The sequence below is a fragment of the Myxocyprinus asiaticus genome, chromosome 42 (genome assembly GCF_019703515.2).
Source record: "Myxocyprinus asiaticus isolate MX2 ecotype Aquarium Trade chromosome 42, UBuf_Myxa_2, whole genome shotgun sequence".
In the NCBI taxonomy this organism is placed as follows: domain Eukaryota; kingdom Metazoa; phylum Chordata; class Actinopteri; order Cypriniformes; family Catostomidae; genus Myxocyprinus; species Myxocyprinus asiaticus.
The window spans coordinates 8,996,870-9,013,715 of NC_059385.1; the positions used below are offsets into that span (position 1 = coordinate 8,996,870).

Genomic DNA, 16,846 nt, shown 5'->3' on the forward strand with positions numbered 1-16,846 from the left:
GTGGGGTGGGGTGGGTAATAGAATTGTTCTGAAAATGTTCAAAGTGGGATCACATTGACTGATTTAATTACAATGGAGATTCATTTGTTTATAAAATACTTGAGAAGTAATGAAATTCCAAATGTGTTGGAAATTAACAGCACCATCTTAATTTGTTACTCAAAAAAGCACATCGCTGTCTCAAAATTGTTTGCATTAGTTGACTAATTTTACACTTATATCTATTGGCCCTATATCTAAACAATATCCCTATAACCCCCCCATGGGCCTTTTACCCCAAATGTTGGGTAAAAGGCTCCCTCACCACCTTTTTTTTTTTCTTTTTTTTTTTTTTAAATGGATTTGAATCAAAACAACCTTCCGTTATTATTTCTTTTCACACAAATTATGTTGCTCCATCAATATTCAATACAAATAAATACATTTTTTCAATTTCGATACATTTTGTGACCAGGGCAATGCAAAGTTTCCTTAAGGGGTACCTTTAGCCCCCTTGTACCCTCCTAGTAAATAATTTTTTCATTTATGGGTGAACTAGTCTGATGGCCAGGGTCTTGCAACCTCTTCTGGTTCTTATAGGAAATACAGTTCTGGAGCAGAACAATAGTTGGAACAAAATTCTGATTTATAAACTGCTATAACTGAATTTGGAACCTGATTTTTCCCCCAGAAACCTACTGACTTCTGATTAAATATGTGCTCCTAACAATGAGTAGGAAACAAACACAACCAGAATTTAGTGTCAGAATAGCAGAATAACAAACGAACAAAAAGCATGAACATGCTTTGTTTTTTTATCATCAAAGTAAATTTGTAAAGCTTTCAGTATTTTAGGTGTAAACTGGAATCTGTTTAACAGTGAAAAGTGAAATGAAGAAGTGTTGATTTAAAAACATAATTTATTTATTAAGAAACAAAATGATTCCCCTGAAAATCAATCTTGCTGATTTACAGTCAGCCAACAGGCCTAAACTGTGAGAATTACAATGTAATTTGAATAATTACTATCTCAGTGTAAATATACACAACCAAAGAGAGATTCTACTTCACACTAAGAAGTAAAATGTCTTTCATGAATGTTTGAAAAATTAACTGTGAATTTTCAAAAATCATAATTATGCTTAATTAAAAAAAGTCTTGAATATTATTTTACATTGTGAGTAGGTTGAAAACACCATATCTGATACATTGCGACACTCCATGGCAGTCAGACACTAAATCAGAGACAGGTTAATATTACAAACAATAGTGGAACTATGATGATTTCATGATTCAGATGTAACTTAAGGACTGCAGGATGCTAACGAGTAAAATCTTGATCTTGATGATGTTTTATTTGTTTTCAGAAATGATCCTAGTCCGACCAGGATCCATCCATCTGTCAGGAAACATACAGGAAGGAATGGAAAAGAACTGTCAAAAAAAAAAATAATAATAATAATAAACAATAATATATTTATACTGTATATATCTAGGTCATCTGGGTATTCAGTGCATACTGAAGATTCACATACAGCACACAGTACCGTTTTGCAGTAGGTAATACTGCAAAAATAGAAGGCTACAATAGTAGTATGCTATAGATCTTTATCACAAACTGTGATGACGTGTTTCCGCCTTATTTAACAGTTGTTATATTACCCTGGATTAGTTTTAAAAAATGAATTACCACAGCGGCGAGGGGTTTAGATTACAGCTGCTGAGAGAGTGACAGTAAATTTGGCATCTTCTACTATCTGACTTGCTTAATCCTCCGCTCTCTTATTTTTTTCCTCTTCTGGAAAGTCATTCAAAGGTAATAGTGGACTTTTTTCTTTTGGTCTGGGAGCAAATGGGTAAGTGAAAATAATAGCTGCTGTGATCTCCCATTCACCGCTGTCGAAGTTTACCCTGCAAACATTTACTTCCGCGTTCCAAAACCCTGAGTGTGAAAAAGGTCTATTATTCTAAACATGTATTTGTGTCCTTACCATGACATCACCTCCTTATTTGACTCCTCCCCTTCCTCTATTCCGGAGAGTCTGTTGATTCCTCAGCTTACAAACACATATACATACAATTTACATAATAATGTTTCACAATATATATATTTTTATGAAGTGGCACTAGTACATTTCGCAGAAAGATAAATAAATGTAATATTTACCTGGTGGAGGCCCTTCTATATCATTCAGTTGATTGACAGTGGAGGTGGCAGAGCCCAGACTGAGAGAACGTCAAAGACCAAACCAGATACAGGTTGTTCACATTCATAATATAACAGCACTAATCAGATATATTTGACAACCCGCACTTCTTAAACTCAAGAGTGTTTCTAAGGGCAGCGGTATCTGTGCTTTGACATCAGTGTAAAGCTAAAAGCCAATAGAACCAGACAAGTTAAAAGCTCTCATTACACTTTTTAAATGTATGATGGTATTACCGTGTTTTTTAGAAATTGTACCAAGGTAATGCCAGTTTTTTAGACATGACCCATGGCATTACCATTGTATAATTTGAAATAGCTTAGAGTAGCATGTTAAAACCATGGTATATGAATATGGTAAGTACCACTTTATAAAGGTAGAACATGTCGGTTTTTACCGATAAATCAGTGCTGATAGTTGCTTTTTTGGAACAATCGGTTATCTGCAAAAATCTTTGCCGATAGTTCCCGATAGTTTTTTTTTTATTCCTCCATGTTTGAGGGTATGAGAAGAAAAATGAAACTACATGGAAATGTAACAGCAATGTACATATATATACACTACCGGTCAAAAGTTTTGAAACACTTACTCATTCTTTAATATAATTTTTTTTTCACATTTTAGAATAATAGTAAAGTCATCAAAACTATGGAATAACATAAATGGAACTATGGGAATTATGTTGTGACTAAACAAAATCCAAAATAAATCAAAACTGTTATATTTTAGCATCTTCATATTAGTCACCCTTTGCCTAGAATTTGCAGACATGTACTCTTGACATTTTCTCAACCAGCTTCTTGAGGTATCACCCTGGGATGCTTTTTAAACAGTATTGAAGGAGTTTCCATCTATGTTGGGCACTTATTGGCTGCTTTTCTTTATCAATTTCAAAAACTTTTTTTTTTATTTTTTTTTATTAAATTTTAGTTTTATAATGAAATAAATTAATATGGTGGCACAATTTCATTTTTGTCTACAAAACTAATTTCAAACATTTAAGCATACGCCTTCAGATCAAAAGATTTTTAAGACCATGAGAAACACTTCAGTCAAGTGTTTTAAAACTTCTGACCGGTAGTGTATATATATATATATATATATATACAGTATATATTGTGGAGGAACGACCCACCCCTCCCTCTTGTCATTATCGCCTCGCCTCTGAGAGCCGTCCTTTAGCCAGGTTCACGACGGGAGTTGGGCAGGAGAAGAGAAGAGGCGCATAATTAATTAGCCACGTTTGGGCAGCAGGGGAATGAGGGACACCTGATTTGTGTTTAGCCTCATTAATGCTGCCAAATAAATGCAGAGCATTCTATTCTCCGTGTGTGCACACACTGGTATCCTCGCAGGCCTAGGAGCAGAGCGGGGAGGGTTAGACTGAGTTAGATGCATTGCCGGACCCGCTCCTTGGACCCTCGGTGTGAATTAGATGCGACGCCGTGGAAGACAGCATGTGTTGCGGCCAACAGGCTAGAGGCCGGGCCACCTTCCCCTCTCACCTGCCGTGGGCCTGGGAAGACAGGCCGCCAAGGATGTCGCCGCCCCACGTGCCTCGGACCAAGGAGGGGAGTGTGTGCGGCTGTCAGACCCACTCACGCCTGGGCCATTCCATGGACAATTCCCCAGCCTTCATGTAGCCCCGTTTCACCACGAGGATGCCAGATTTCCCTTTATTTTGATCAACATTCACCCTGGACACTATTTATTCCCCTTTTTTGGACATTTTATGTTTAGTATTATTTTCAATAAATGCCTCCGTGGCTTGACGCCACACCCACTGTGTCTGTCTCTTGCTCACCCCGCCCAAATATATATATATATATATATATATATATATATATATATATATATATTAGTATGTATATACTGTATAATATATGTACTGTACACAACATTAAAACCACTTGCCTAATATCGTGTAGGTCCCCCTCGTGCCGCCAAAACAGCTCTGACCCATCGAGGCATGGACTCCACAAGACCTCTGAAGGTATCCTGTGTAATCTGGCACCTAGACATTAGCAGCAGATCCTTTAAGTCCTGTAATTTGCAAGGTGGGGCCTCCATTGATCGGACTTGTTGGTCCAGCACATCCCATAGATGCTCGATCGGATTGAGATCTGAGGAATTTGGAGGCCAATTCAACACCTTGAACTCTTTTTCATTTCCTCAAACCATTCCTGAACAATTTTTCAGTGTAGCAGGGCGCATTATCCTGCTGAAAGAGGCCAAAGCCATCAGGGAATACCGCTGCCATGAAGGGGTGTACGTGGTCTGCAACAATCTTTAAGTAGGTGGTACGTGTCAAAGTTACATCCACATGAATGCCAGGACCCAAGTTTCCCAGCAGAACATTACCCAGAGCATCACACTGCCTCCACCGGCCTGCCTTCTTCCCATAGTGTATCTGCTGTCATCTCTTACCCAGGTACTCGACGCACACGCACCCGGCCATCCACATGATCTAAAAGAAAATGTGATTCATCAGACCAGGCCACCTTCTTCCATTGCTCCATGGTCCAGTTCTGATGCTCATGTGCCCATTGTAGGCACTTTAGGCGGTGGACAGGGGTAAGCATGGGCACTTTGACCGGTCTGCGGCTACGCAGCTCCATATGCAGCAAGCTGCAATGCACTGTGTGTTCTGACACCTTTCTATCATGGCCAGCATTACGTTTTTCAACAATTTGTGCTCCAGTATCTCTTCTGTGGGATCGGACCAGACGGGCTAGCGTTCACTCTCCAAGTGCATCAGTGAGCCTTAGACGCCCATGACCCTGTCGCCGGTTCACCGGTGTCCTTCCTTGGACCACTTTTGGTAGGTACTAACCACTGCAAACCAGGAACACACCACAAGACCTGCCGTTTGGGAGATGCTTTGACCCAGTGGTCTAGCCATCACAATTTGGCCCTTGTCAAAGTCGCTCAGATCCTTAAGCTTGCCCAATTTTCCTGCTTCCAACACATGAAATTCAAGAACTGAATGTTCACTTGCTGCCTAATATATCCCACCCCTTGACAGGTGCCATTGTAACGAGATAATCAATGTTATTCACTTCACCTGTCAGTGGTTTTAATGTTGTGGCTGATCAGTGTATATATACAGTATATAACTGTGTATATATACAGTATATAACTATAAACAGTATATATATAAAATCCTTAAAAAACTGCTGAATATGTAGACTATAAAAATTCTTAATTTGGTAAATACTGATATATAGAGCATTGTAACAGTGCCAAGTCTCCGTCATTTCAAAATAAGAGTCCCAAAATAAGTAATTCGGGCTTGTTTATAGTCCTGTGTTATGCTCCAAATCTTCATTTTTTATTGATTGATTTTTGTTGCACAGTAAGCTGCATCTATGATTTAATTCATTCTGGACTCTTGTAGCCTCTGTGTCTGTGCCCGTTTTAATGAGTAAAGGCTAAGAAAGTTCTCTAACATTTTATAAATTGCTTAAAAAAAATATCGGCTCATTAATCACTTATCTGCCTTTTCCACCACCTTAGTAATTGCATTGGCAAAATTTTTTGCAAGGTTAAATAAAGCCTGTATCACAAAAGCATGTTTTTATTATATGTTTGTAATGTGTCAAGCTTTGTGGTAACGCTGGAACAGACAGTTAGGATATGAAGGGTGTTTGGACAGAGCTTTCTTTTTGGACTTTAGAAATTAGCTACAACTTGGTGTAAGACACTAAAAATAAAAAAGCAAAATAAAAACTATAATTACCAAAACAGTGATTAAGAATCTAATTTATTGGGGGAGTCACGTGACCCGCGAGAATGATGGCAGCTTAGTTTTGTGGATCCCTTTAGATATTCTGCAGTTGGAAGCCACATTATGTCTTCGTGTCAAGGAAAATCTGCCGGCATGCAAACATAACGCAAGCAAATACACAATGCTGACAGGATAGAAGAATCTCTCGCCACCATGATTGCTTCAGCTATGGAGAAGCAGCAAGTATTTATTGAGGCGCAGTTTAAAACCCTACAAGACTGATTGGACACTATTCAGACAGAGCTGTCGACTTGTCCTAATGCGGTCAGAGAACTGCGTGACAGATATTCGAGTTTGAACAGACGAGTCAACAAGATAGAAAAAAACTATGAGAAGTGTTCCGCTAAACTAGCGTCCCACGAGGAGAAGATAGCCGATTTGGAAGACCGCAGCCGCAGGGATAATGTTCGCATAATGAACTAACCCAAAGGGTTGGAAGCTGCGAGCCTCATGGCTTACAATGCAGCATCTCTTCCGACATGGTTCCCCGCACTGGCTGAGGTGAAACCGGAGATTATGAGAGTGCACCGTATAGGCCCCTCCAACATTTTGGGTAGGCCCCGAACAGTCATCATGAAGATGCTGCGTTTCACCGACCACGATCGGATTCTCAGGGCGGCCAGGAAATCTCCACTCAAAGTTGATGGGAGGGACATCAGATTCACCGCGGATTACGGTGCAATCTTAAGGTTACCAGCAAGTCACAGAAAATGGGCTTTCAAACTTTTCTGATGTATCCGGCACAGCTTAAACTGACTCAAGGCATGACACAGCACATCTTCAAATCTCCATTGGAGGTCGAGGACTTTTTGGGTGGTCTGGGTGCACAGAATGTTGCAGATGGGTAAGGTGTTATCCCAGGTACCACCAAAAGGACTGTCTTTGCAGAGATAATCGGGTCAGTTATTATTGTAAATCACAATGTTACCATTTACTTTACATTGAGGGCCTCTTTGATAATATTAGTGCCATTTTCAGTATTAGTATTTTGACGGATGGGGGGGCAAAAGCGGTTTCTGTAGGTCTGCCACCTTTCTTGGTGCCATGTTGTCCAATGGTTGGTTATTCATGTGGTTTTGTTTTGTTTTAATTTCCTGGGAGTGGTTCTTCTCTCCTAGTTTTGTTCTTAGTTTTTTGGGTTGTAGGGTGTTTGTCGGGGGTGTGGCGACCATGGTGGGTGGGTTTCTCTCCTTTAGCAGTATTGTGTGTCATCTGAAGATTCAGTTTTGCGTTATATGGCTATTTGGCTATTGGAATAAGCTATCTTGCAATCCTAAAAATGAATACAGGAGCCCTTAACATAATCAGCTGGAATGTTAACGGATTGAACAGCTCATCTGGAGAAAAGTGATATACAGAGGTTCTCTAACAAATTCTATCACGTTGTCACATCATCCTACCTAGATAGTAAATCACGAGGTTCACTTGTGGTAATGAGATGAAGGCTCCCTTTTAATATTTTGGAAAGGTGTAATGATGAGGGTGGCAGGGTGTCATACATTAAAGCTCACATCACAGGCCAAAATTTTCCTGCTTTAACTACAACCCTTCTGCGAATTCTGGACTGTTTTCTTATCATTGGTGCTGATATGAATGCGGTGGCTGATGTTTCTCTTGACCGCTCTGGCTCGCAGAATTATTCAACACAACCTCTGTCAACTATTGCTCTAAACAAATTTATGTTGGATCTAAGTTTAAGTTATTTATTTTGCACTCTTCACCCCACTATGAGACAGTATACTTTTTACTCCACTAGACATGCTAAAGGACAAAGTGTTTTGCGCAGCACTGAAAGAGAAATTAGGGTGGTTCATAGAGGTGAGTACCTGTTCGGTAGACGATCCCCGCTTTCTCTGGGACGCTGTAAAGGGGTGCATACGGGATTTCTCAATCTCATTTGCGGCTCATTTAAATAAAACTAGATTAAAGTTGATAGTTGAACTGAGCAGGCTTGAGGGCCTTCAACAGTATTCGTATTCTGACAGAACCCAACAAGAAATAACTATAACACGCACAGAGCTCGACACTTTGCTGTGGCGCAGAATTGAGATTCTGATACACAAAACCAGGAGAACCTATTATTTTAATGGGGCTAAACCAAGCCACCTTCTGAGCTCCTTTAATAATAGTGCCAACATGGCCATTATTACTCTACTTCCAAAGCCTGACAAAGACTTACCGCAATGCGGAAATTATAGACCACTCTCCCTTCTAAACAGTGATGTCAAATTGTATGCTAAAGACTTAGCCTCTCGTCTGGACAGCTTTATGCCTAAATTGGTACATACCGATCAAACTGGGTTTATCAAATCACGCTGGGCAGCCGATAATGCGCACTGACTACTACATATCATCCATGCGGCCAGCGGCATTGACTCACCATGTTCTATACTGCCTCTAGATGCCGAAAAAGCCTTTGATAGGTTGGATTGGCAATACCTCTGGACAGTACTAGAACGTTTACGGCTTGGCAGAGTGTTTATCAATATGATCAGAGTTTTATATGTTAATCCCTCTGCTATGGTCATGACAGGAGTCATCTGCTCTTTGCAGTTTGCAATCTCATGTGGGACTTGCCAGGGGTGTCCTCTCTTCCCTCTGTTATTTGCTCTTTCTCTCGAATCTCTGGCTCAGAAAATTCGCCAACAGGCCATGGTGAAACCAATTACTATTTGTAATACATCACATCGGATTTCTCTGTATGCGGACGATATTTTACTATATGTCAGTGATGCTAATAACTCAATACCACAAGTTCTTTCTATATTCAATTTATTTAGTTCTTTTTCCGGTTATAAGATCAACTGGAATAAATCAGCATTGATGCATTTAAATAACTCATTTTTCCCAATCTGGTCTGCCCACCTGTATTCCAATAGCATCTAGTTTCAAATATCTGGGTGTCGAGATTTATTCATCATTGCACACCATAGCTTTAAAAAACTTTCAAGGAATATACAATCGTATAGAGATGGATCTAACTCATTACTGTTATCTTTGCAAGCTCGGGTCTCTGTTGTCAAAATGGATGCATTGCCCCGTATAATTTTTTTTTCTTCTATGATACAATTATCGCCCACTACAGACTATTGGGCAAAACTTCAAAAGCTAGCTTCCAAGTTTGTTTGGAACAGCAAACCCCCTTGACTAAAATATACAACACTGCAGCAGAACAAAGATGCTGGAGGCCTTGCCTTACCAAATTTTAAATTATATCATTGGGCATTTATTTTGCATCCCTTAGCGGTTTGGCTGATCCCTGAGTCTTTGGTCTCTTGTCAACCGATAGAACTCAACCTTGCCTTACCTCACCGGCTACAGGATTTGATATACTCTGGCCTACCGTTGAAGAACGCGAAACGACAATTTGGTCCTATAAAAGCCTACCTTCTGTCTATTTGGAGTGGCGCACCAAAGCTTTCTCACAATGACTCTATATGGCATTCTAATTCCCCATTGTTTCATAATTATTAACTTTTTACAGGGAATAAACCTTTTATATTTTCAGAGTGGAGTGATAGAGGTATTCATATTTTAGCTGACATATGGGGAAAAATGGCCTGCGGATGTTTAATGATCTCAGAAGAGAATACAATTTATCAGGGTCTTCCTTTTTCTTTTATCTACATTTAAGATCTGCCATGCGAGCATATGGTGTTCCATGGGATACCGACATCCCCTGTCTTACTATGCATTACATACTAGTAGCAAAAGAGGAGACGAGGAGTATAGTGTCCGCATTATATATGTTGTTTCTGGAAGCCTCCTATAAACAGCTACCAATTCCGAACATTTAGCAGAGATTTGTGTGACACAGGGACAGAAACTGATAATCTCAGGCATGTCTCTAAAAATCCCAATCACCAATTAATCCATTATAAAAATGGTTCATAGGAAACAATATTTCCCCCAGGAAACAATATTTGATGAAACTCTCCTCTTCTCCGAATTGCAACTTATGCTCCGGTGGATCCATGGGCACCTACACTCACATGTTCTGGGACTGTCCTGGGGTCTGCAATTTTTGGAGACAGGTATCTGGAGCTCTAAAAGAGATTCTTGGAACTGATATACCATGCTGCCCTAAACGACTGCTTTTAAATGATGATTCATCCTTCAGTTTTTCTCTGATACAAAAGAAAATGTTATTCGCTGGACTAACAGCAGCCAAGAAAATGCTTGCCCTATGCTGACAACCTCCACATTCATTGGCCATATCTCATTGGATGTATTCATTCTCAGACATTCTGCACATGGAAGTGTCTGTGGCAAGAATACATGGTGCCACCCAAAAGACTATTGTTGCATGGACAAGGGCCATCTCTCAAATTAAAGAACTGTTGCAAGGGATGTAATTACCTTAAGTGTCTCATATGCAATGGTAAGATGCCTATGTCATGTTTACTCTTATTAGTTTGCGTATGTTGGGGTTATTACTTTATGTTACACACTTTTCACAATAACACTCATTAAAGGAGTAGAGAGAGTGGACAGGGAGCGAGGGAGGGTTACATGGTCACCACGGCATGTTTGTATATTAACACCTGACAGTTGTGAATAAAAATTTGATCACAAAAAAAGAATCTAGTTTATCAAAGCAAATGTGTGCAAAAAGGCCTCCTCCTGAATGACAGCACTTAGATTAAAGAAAGTGCAGTGGATTTCAGCATCTGCTATGTGTGTGTGTGTGTGTGTGTGTGTGTGTGTGTATTTTTCTTACATTTGCCCATGTGCTTGAGTTTCTCCAAGAATAAGGCATCATCAGAAATGGATGAACAGGCCACCTCAGAACCAGAGCCACAGTTTTCACCTAAATAAAAAGTTACGCAGACGGTTACACAGTGAGATGTGTGTTATGCTCTATGTGGTGGCGCAGACAGGATTAGATTAAGCTTCATGGCAGAGCAGAGTGTGGTCTTTCTGAGTTCTGCATGTGCCTTTTGGCTGATGGATGAAGATGAAGGTGATCTACCTTCAGTGGAGCTCTCCATGCAAGCAGATGAATGACTGCACTGTGTTTTCTCACACCTCTGACGATCTAAAACACAGCAGGTAACAGGGTCACTGAGGGCAGAGATGACGTTCAGCCACTACAGAGCAAGTAGTGACAGTGGAGTGGAAAGACAGCACTGCACGCAGTGTGTTAGGAATGAAAGCTTTTCACACACACATACACACTGTGTGTACATTTGAAAATGCATTTGAGCGCAATGAGTGGCGCAATGGTACAAATATGAAGATTAAAGTGATTAAAAATGTTCTGCATAATAAGGGAGAGATTGGACGAGGCTGAAAAAAAGGATTGCAATGTTGATTTATGAATTCTTTCATTTGAATGAAATTTTGTATTTCATCTTAACATGGATTGAATATTCAATATGCATGAAAAGGTGAGAGTGGGTGTGTAAGTATGAGTCTGTGTGTAAGTGTTTCTCTCCTAACTTCTATTTTTGGGGATATAATGGCTGAAAAATGCCCCCAGAAGTTAGCTAAATCTGAACAAAGAACTTTTGGACATACTCAAAGCAAAAAAGCAAAACAAAACAAAAAAAAACTGTTTTAGGAGTAGGGTTTGTCTAATAATTACTAATAACTTTGTAGTAATGATAATGGTAGCTCTTTATTTTACAGTACTGTTCTAAATTTACATGCTATATAAATACAACTACAGTAATTACTAGGTACTAACCTTAAACCTAACCCCAACCCTAATCTTAACCTATATTAGGTACTGTACATGTAGTTACCAAAAAATACTCAGTACTTTCTTGGGTAAGTACACAAACTGTAAAATAAAGTGCAATCATAATACTATCAATAAAAGGCAATGGACTATGTATTCGAGTAAGCAAACATCTATATGTGTGTGTGTGTGTGTGTGTGTGTGTGTGTGTGTGTGTGTGTGTGTGTGTACCTATCTCCAGAGCAATGAGGAAGTCTCTGTTATGCTGGAGTTCTTTCATGAACTCCTGATTCTGCATGAAAAGAGCGATTCGCTCATCTTCCAAATACTGCTTCAACTTCCTGTCCTGTTCAGAGGACCAAACACCACCAGACAGAGCACTACTACTGGACGACAGCTGTGCCAGGGATGACAGGGAGGAAGAGGAGGATGGCTGAGACAGACTGCTGTAACTTTGCTGTTGGGGGACAGAAATCACCAAGGACATTTTTTCCTGATATGACATAAAAAGCCATCCGTGAGACGAATGGGTCAACTCTGAAATGCCTTAAAGGGATAGTTCACCCAAAAATGAAAATTCTCTCATCATTTACTCACACTTATGCCATCCCAGATGTGTGTGACATTCTTTCTTCTGCAGAACACAAACAAAGATTTTTAGAAGAGTATCTCAGCTCTGTACATCCATACAATGCAAGTGAATGGTGACCAGAACTCAGAAGGTCCAAAAATGACAAAGTATATTTTATTTATTTACTTATTTTTATATATGGTAATAGAGGGGGTTAAGTATTGATTCTGTTTGTATATGTTTTTTTTTTTTTTTGTTGTTTAATATATGAATCAATAAAAAAAGTTAATCACAAAAATGACATAAAGGAGACATAAATAATCCATATGACTCCGGTGGTTAAATCTACATCTACATCTTCAATGAATATGATAAGTGTGGGTGAAAAACAGGTCAATATTTAAGTCCTTTTTTACTATCAACCTCCACCTTTGACAAGCCCCAACCAGTAGGTGGCTGAATGTGAAAGTGAAAGTCACTTCCACACCAGAATGTGGAAGTGAAAGTGAAAGTGTATATTTACAGTTAAAAAAGGACTTAAATATTGACTTAAATGTATCTCACCCACACATCTATTAAATCGCTTCAGAAGATATGGATTTAACCACTGGAGTCTTATGGATTACTTTTATACTGCCTTTTGGGCCTTCAAAGTTTTGGCCACCATTCTCTTGCTTTATAAAGACCAACAGAGCTGAAATATACTTTTAAAAATATTTATTTGTATTCTGCAGAAGAAAGAAAGTCATACACATCTGGGATGGGGTTGAGTAAATGATGAGAGAATTTAAATTTTTGGGTGAACTGTCCCTTTAAAGGGTGGTCCACAAAGGTTAGGCAATTACACCAGAGGTCATTTATAAATAGAAGTCTTAAAGGTACAATAGCAAAAATGAGAGGAGATATTTTTGATACAAAAAACCATGATTATGAAATGAACTTCAGGGAAAATAAAGAATGCTACCAAAGTGTAGAATATGGGCCTTGTTAACAAAGTAATAAAGTACAGTAATGAAGGCATTTTGATTCCGCTACTTAATAAAATTACACAGATCTGTCGTTATGAAACAGTCCAAGGTTGGAAGATTGAGAAATATACCTGAAGAGTCTCTGACTGCTGAGGTAGGATGCGCAGGAAGTCATCAGGGAGGTTGCCTAGTAACGGTGGATTCCAGTTCCTGTATCCACTAACCCGCTGATGCCCAGGAGGGGGATAATCATCGAACCTGGCAAAATAGTGAGTATAAAATAAAACCAATTCCTTCTCATAAACTAGAAAGACCTGGTGGGATCCTGATCTTTTGATTTAATCGTTATTAAGATGCTGTTGTTTATTTGGCTACACACACTAATTGATCAGTTGTGTCAATTTGGGATCAAAGTCATAATTTAATAAATAACGGCAAGGCTTTTACCACCCTGAATAATTAAACAATCTGGTCTTCAAGACTACCAGGCATTTTACACAACTAGACTGAGACTAAAATCAAACAAACATTTAACAGAGTGAACGTTTTACAACATCTATCAGGGAAAAGACAAAACAGCCTATTTCTTAGTAATTTCTTCAAAGGTGAAACACTGTAAAATGTTTTCTTGCCTGGGTGGTGGGGTGGACGGAACAGCTGCGGGATGCTTTCTGTCATAGATGTGCATGTCATAGGAAGGTGGGGCATAAACGGGTGGAGGCTCCTCTTCTGAGATGTCCGGCTCTAGCGTTCTCTCCAGGACCTGCAGCAGAGGTCAGAGAATAACAGATTCCAAAAATGAAAGGAATCTTAGCATGCAGCATCCAACCATACAAACAGAGTGCCTCACAGTAATAAACAAACTGACCAGATTACATCAGACTGACTCAGTGTGGTTTGTGTTTTCTCTCCTGTGTTAACGTATTTCCTATTGAAACAGTACTATGGTCTGGAACATATGGAAGGGCTCGTTGCTTTTTAAAAGAACAGCCAATAGGCTTTAGTTTACATCACAGCCATGAACCATGATCTGTTACTTACTATTGCTAGTTGGCGACAGGTGGTATTGGAGGAGGAACATTCTTATTCTATAGAGCATTTGATTGGACAAAAACGTTGTATACGCCTGCACGTGCAAGATGAGTCATCAATATTTTTGGTCTGTTTTCCTGGAAAAGAAAGCCTGTAATTTTAAATGCATATATCTGCTTAAAGTTCATTTTGTCAACTTTTATTGCCATATAGATGGCCTCAAAGTTAAAAGATTGAAATGCAGATTTGAGAGCTTGGCCAACGCATTGCCAATGCTTGTCAGGCTTAACATCTTTTCGTTTCTGTGGAGGTAGCAAACCTAAGTACTCCAGGGGACGATATAGTTACTATTAAAAGCCTGTGCCATCAAACTGGATGTGTTATAATTTGGGTAGGTATCTTAGGGTACGTTTACATGACAACGATGTACTAAAAAACGGCAACGTTTTTCCTTTGCGTTTTTTAAAAGTTCCGCATACAGACGACAACGTAGTCAAAACGATCTCTGTTCACACGGATCCGCGAAAACGACTAAAAACGCTGTATTATGCATGCCAGGCCAGTAGTTGGCGATGTCACTTTGTAAAGAAACACTACGCGCCTGCGCACATAGGCATTCTTCCACAGAGCGGTGAATACAAACAATGAAGATGGTGATCGCTGGTCGTAGTAGTGATGCAGTAAATCTACACTTTGCTGGAGAAGCGTCAATAAACTCAAAATCTTAAGCAGCACAAACACAGTCTTGTAGTCCGTCATTGTAGCTTTGAATGTCTCGAGCGTTGTTTTTAAGTACTCGTGTGCATGCCTATAGACTGAACACGTAATACGCATGCGCATAACGTCATCGTTTTCACAAATTCGCGTTTTTGTATGTTTACTCGGAGACGATAACGGCATCGATTTCAAAAACTTGCACTTTGAAACCGTTTTCAAAAGTATGCGTTTTCAGGCCGCGAAACGCCATTGTTGTGTAAACGAACAGCCAAAATGCATAAAAAGTTTTTAGTTCAAAACATTGTCGTGTAAACGGCCCCTTAGTTCCTGTAGCTTAACTGGTAGAGTATGGCGCCAGCAATGCCAAGATCATGGATTTGATTGCCATGGAACACACAAACTGATAAAATGTAGTAAATGAATGCACTGTAAGTCGCTTTGGATAAAAGCGTCTGCCAAATGCAAAAATTTACATTTTGTTAAGTTGCAAAAAAATATTTACTTTACCTTACTACACCATCATAGAAGTTGACTTGAAAGAGAAAACTCGCAGTAGAAGTGAACAGTTCATATTAATGTCAGCTATAGCGCCCCCTGTGGCCACGATCAGAATGCAATGTGTACTTGCATTGTTTTTTGAATTGTGGTCACACATTTTGGAATGCAACAATACACAGAATCGAGCTTGCGAAGATAGAAGTGTCTGCTTTCACAAACTTGTGAAGAGTATGTTTCGTCCCAAAAAATGATATCATGGGATCTTTAAGTGATATTTGGAAGCACACTCTCATGGTTTGCTCTAGATGTCAAACACAGAAAAGTACATTTTACAATAAAATTGCCTCATGTGCTTGACAACCTGTAAAGCTTCATAACTCGCTTAAGATTTGACACAACTTCCAGATGAAGTTCTTATTTTAAGAAAACAATTGAAAAGATTCTCTGGTGTATCAAGATCAAAACGTCTTGAAACTCTTTCTCCTGGTTCCTTGACTAACCTCTGGAGGAATGCTGTCATTAGAATCTGAGCTGTCGTCCGTGGCCAGACTGTCTAAGCTCATCTGCAGGAGCTGGTCAATGGTAGAGTCTATAGACCCATTGTTGGTCCTCAACACACACTCGATACCTTCATGCTCCATGCTGGGGAACATGATCTTTCAGTCATCCATAGCCTGGCTAAATTCCAAGCATCTGACCTGACATGAAGGCCTCCTGTTATTGAGCCCTGACGAGGCAGCGCTGCTTCCCCGCATACTGCTACCATGGTTGCCGTTCCCATTACTCCGGCGGAAAAGGCTGGTCATCTTTTACAGAACCTCCCTTAAAACTGCCCATCCACCAGTGGCCCCACCCCTTGACCTATGTGCCACCTCCAACCATGCTGGTTATTCACTCATAATGCCACTGGAGCTGAGCATTAGTATAAAGAGAGGCAGCATCAGACAAACTTTTCCTCTGCTGCTGATATCTACGACTCAACCACATCCAGTGTTAACTGGGCTTCCCAGAATACCTTTCTCAAGGCAAAAGATGAACAGCGGCCCACTTCCAAAGACCTACATCACAACAGCAAAATTGTAATCATCAATGCATGATCCATGGAAAACAATGAAACAGATATACATTTTTACATCTCTTCTGTTTTAACTTTCTGGATTTTTAGAAATGAAGGATAAACACATTTAACATATCTCTGAAATGTTGTCTTAAAACATGCAATTTTTTCTAAGTAAAATGCAATCTAATGGCTTGGAATCTAGAACACAGTTTAAAATTAATGTCAAAGTCCATGAAATGGCATTCGCAACTAATTTTACTTTCATATTGTTACATTTCTCAGTTTAAAACGTATTTTGATGTATTTCTCAATTCAAGATGCATTTATAGTCAAATAGAATATAA

General features: G+C 39.5%; 1 pseudogene; it reads right to left on the minus strand.

Moving 5' to 3' along the window:
* Positions 1–881: 881 nt before the first annotated feature.
* LOC127433024 (CUE domain-containing protein 1-like) lies at positions 882–16,248 on the minus strand (annotated as a pseudogene).
* Between the last annotated feature and the right edge of the window lie 598 nt (positions 16,249–16,846).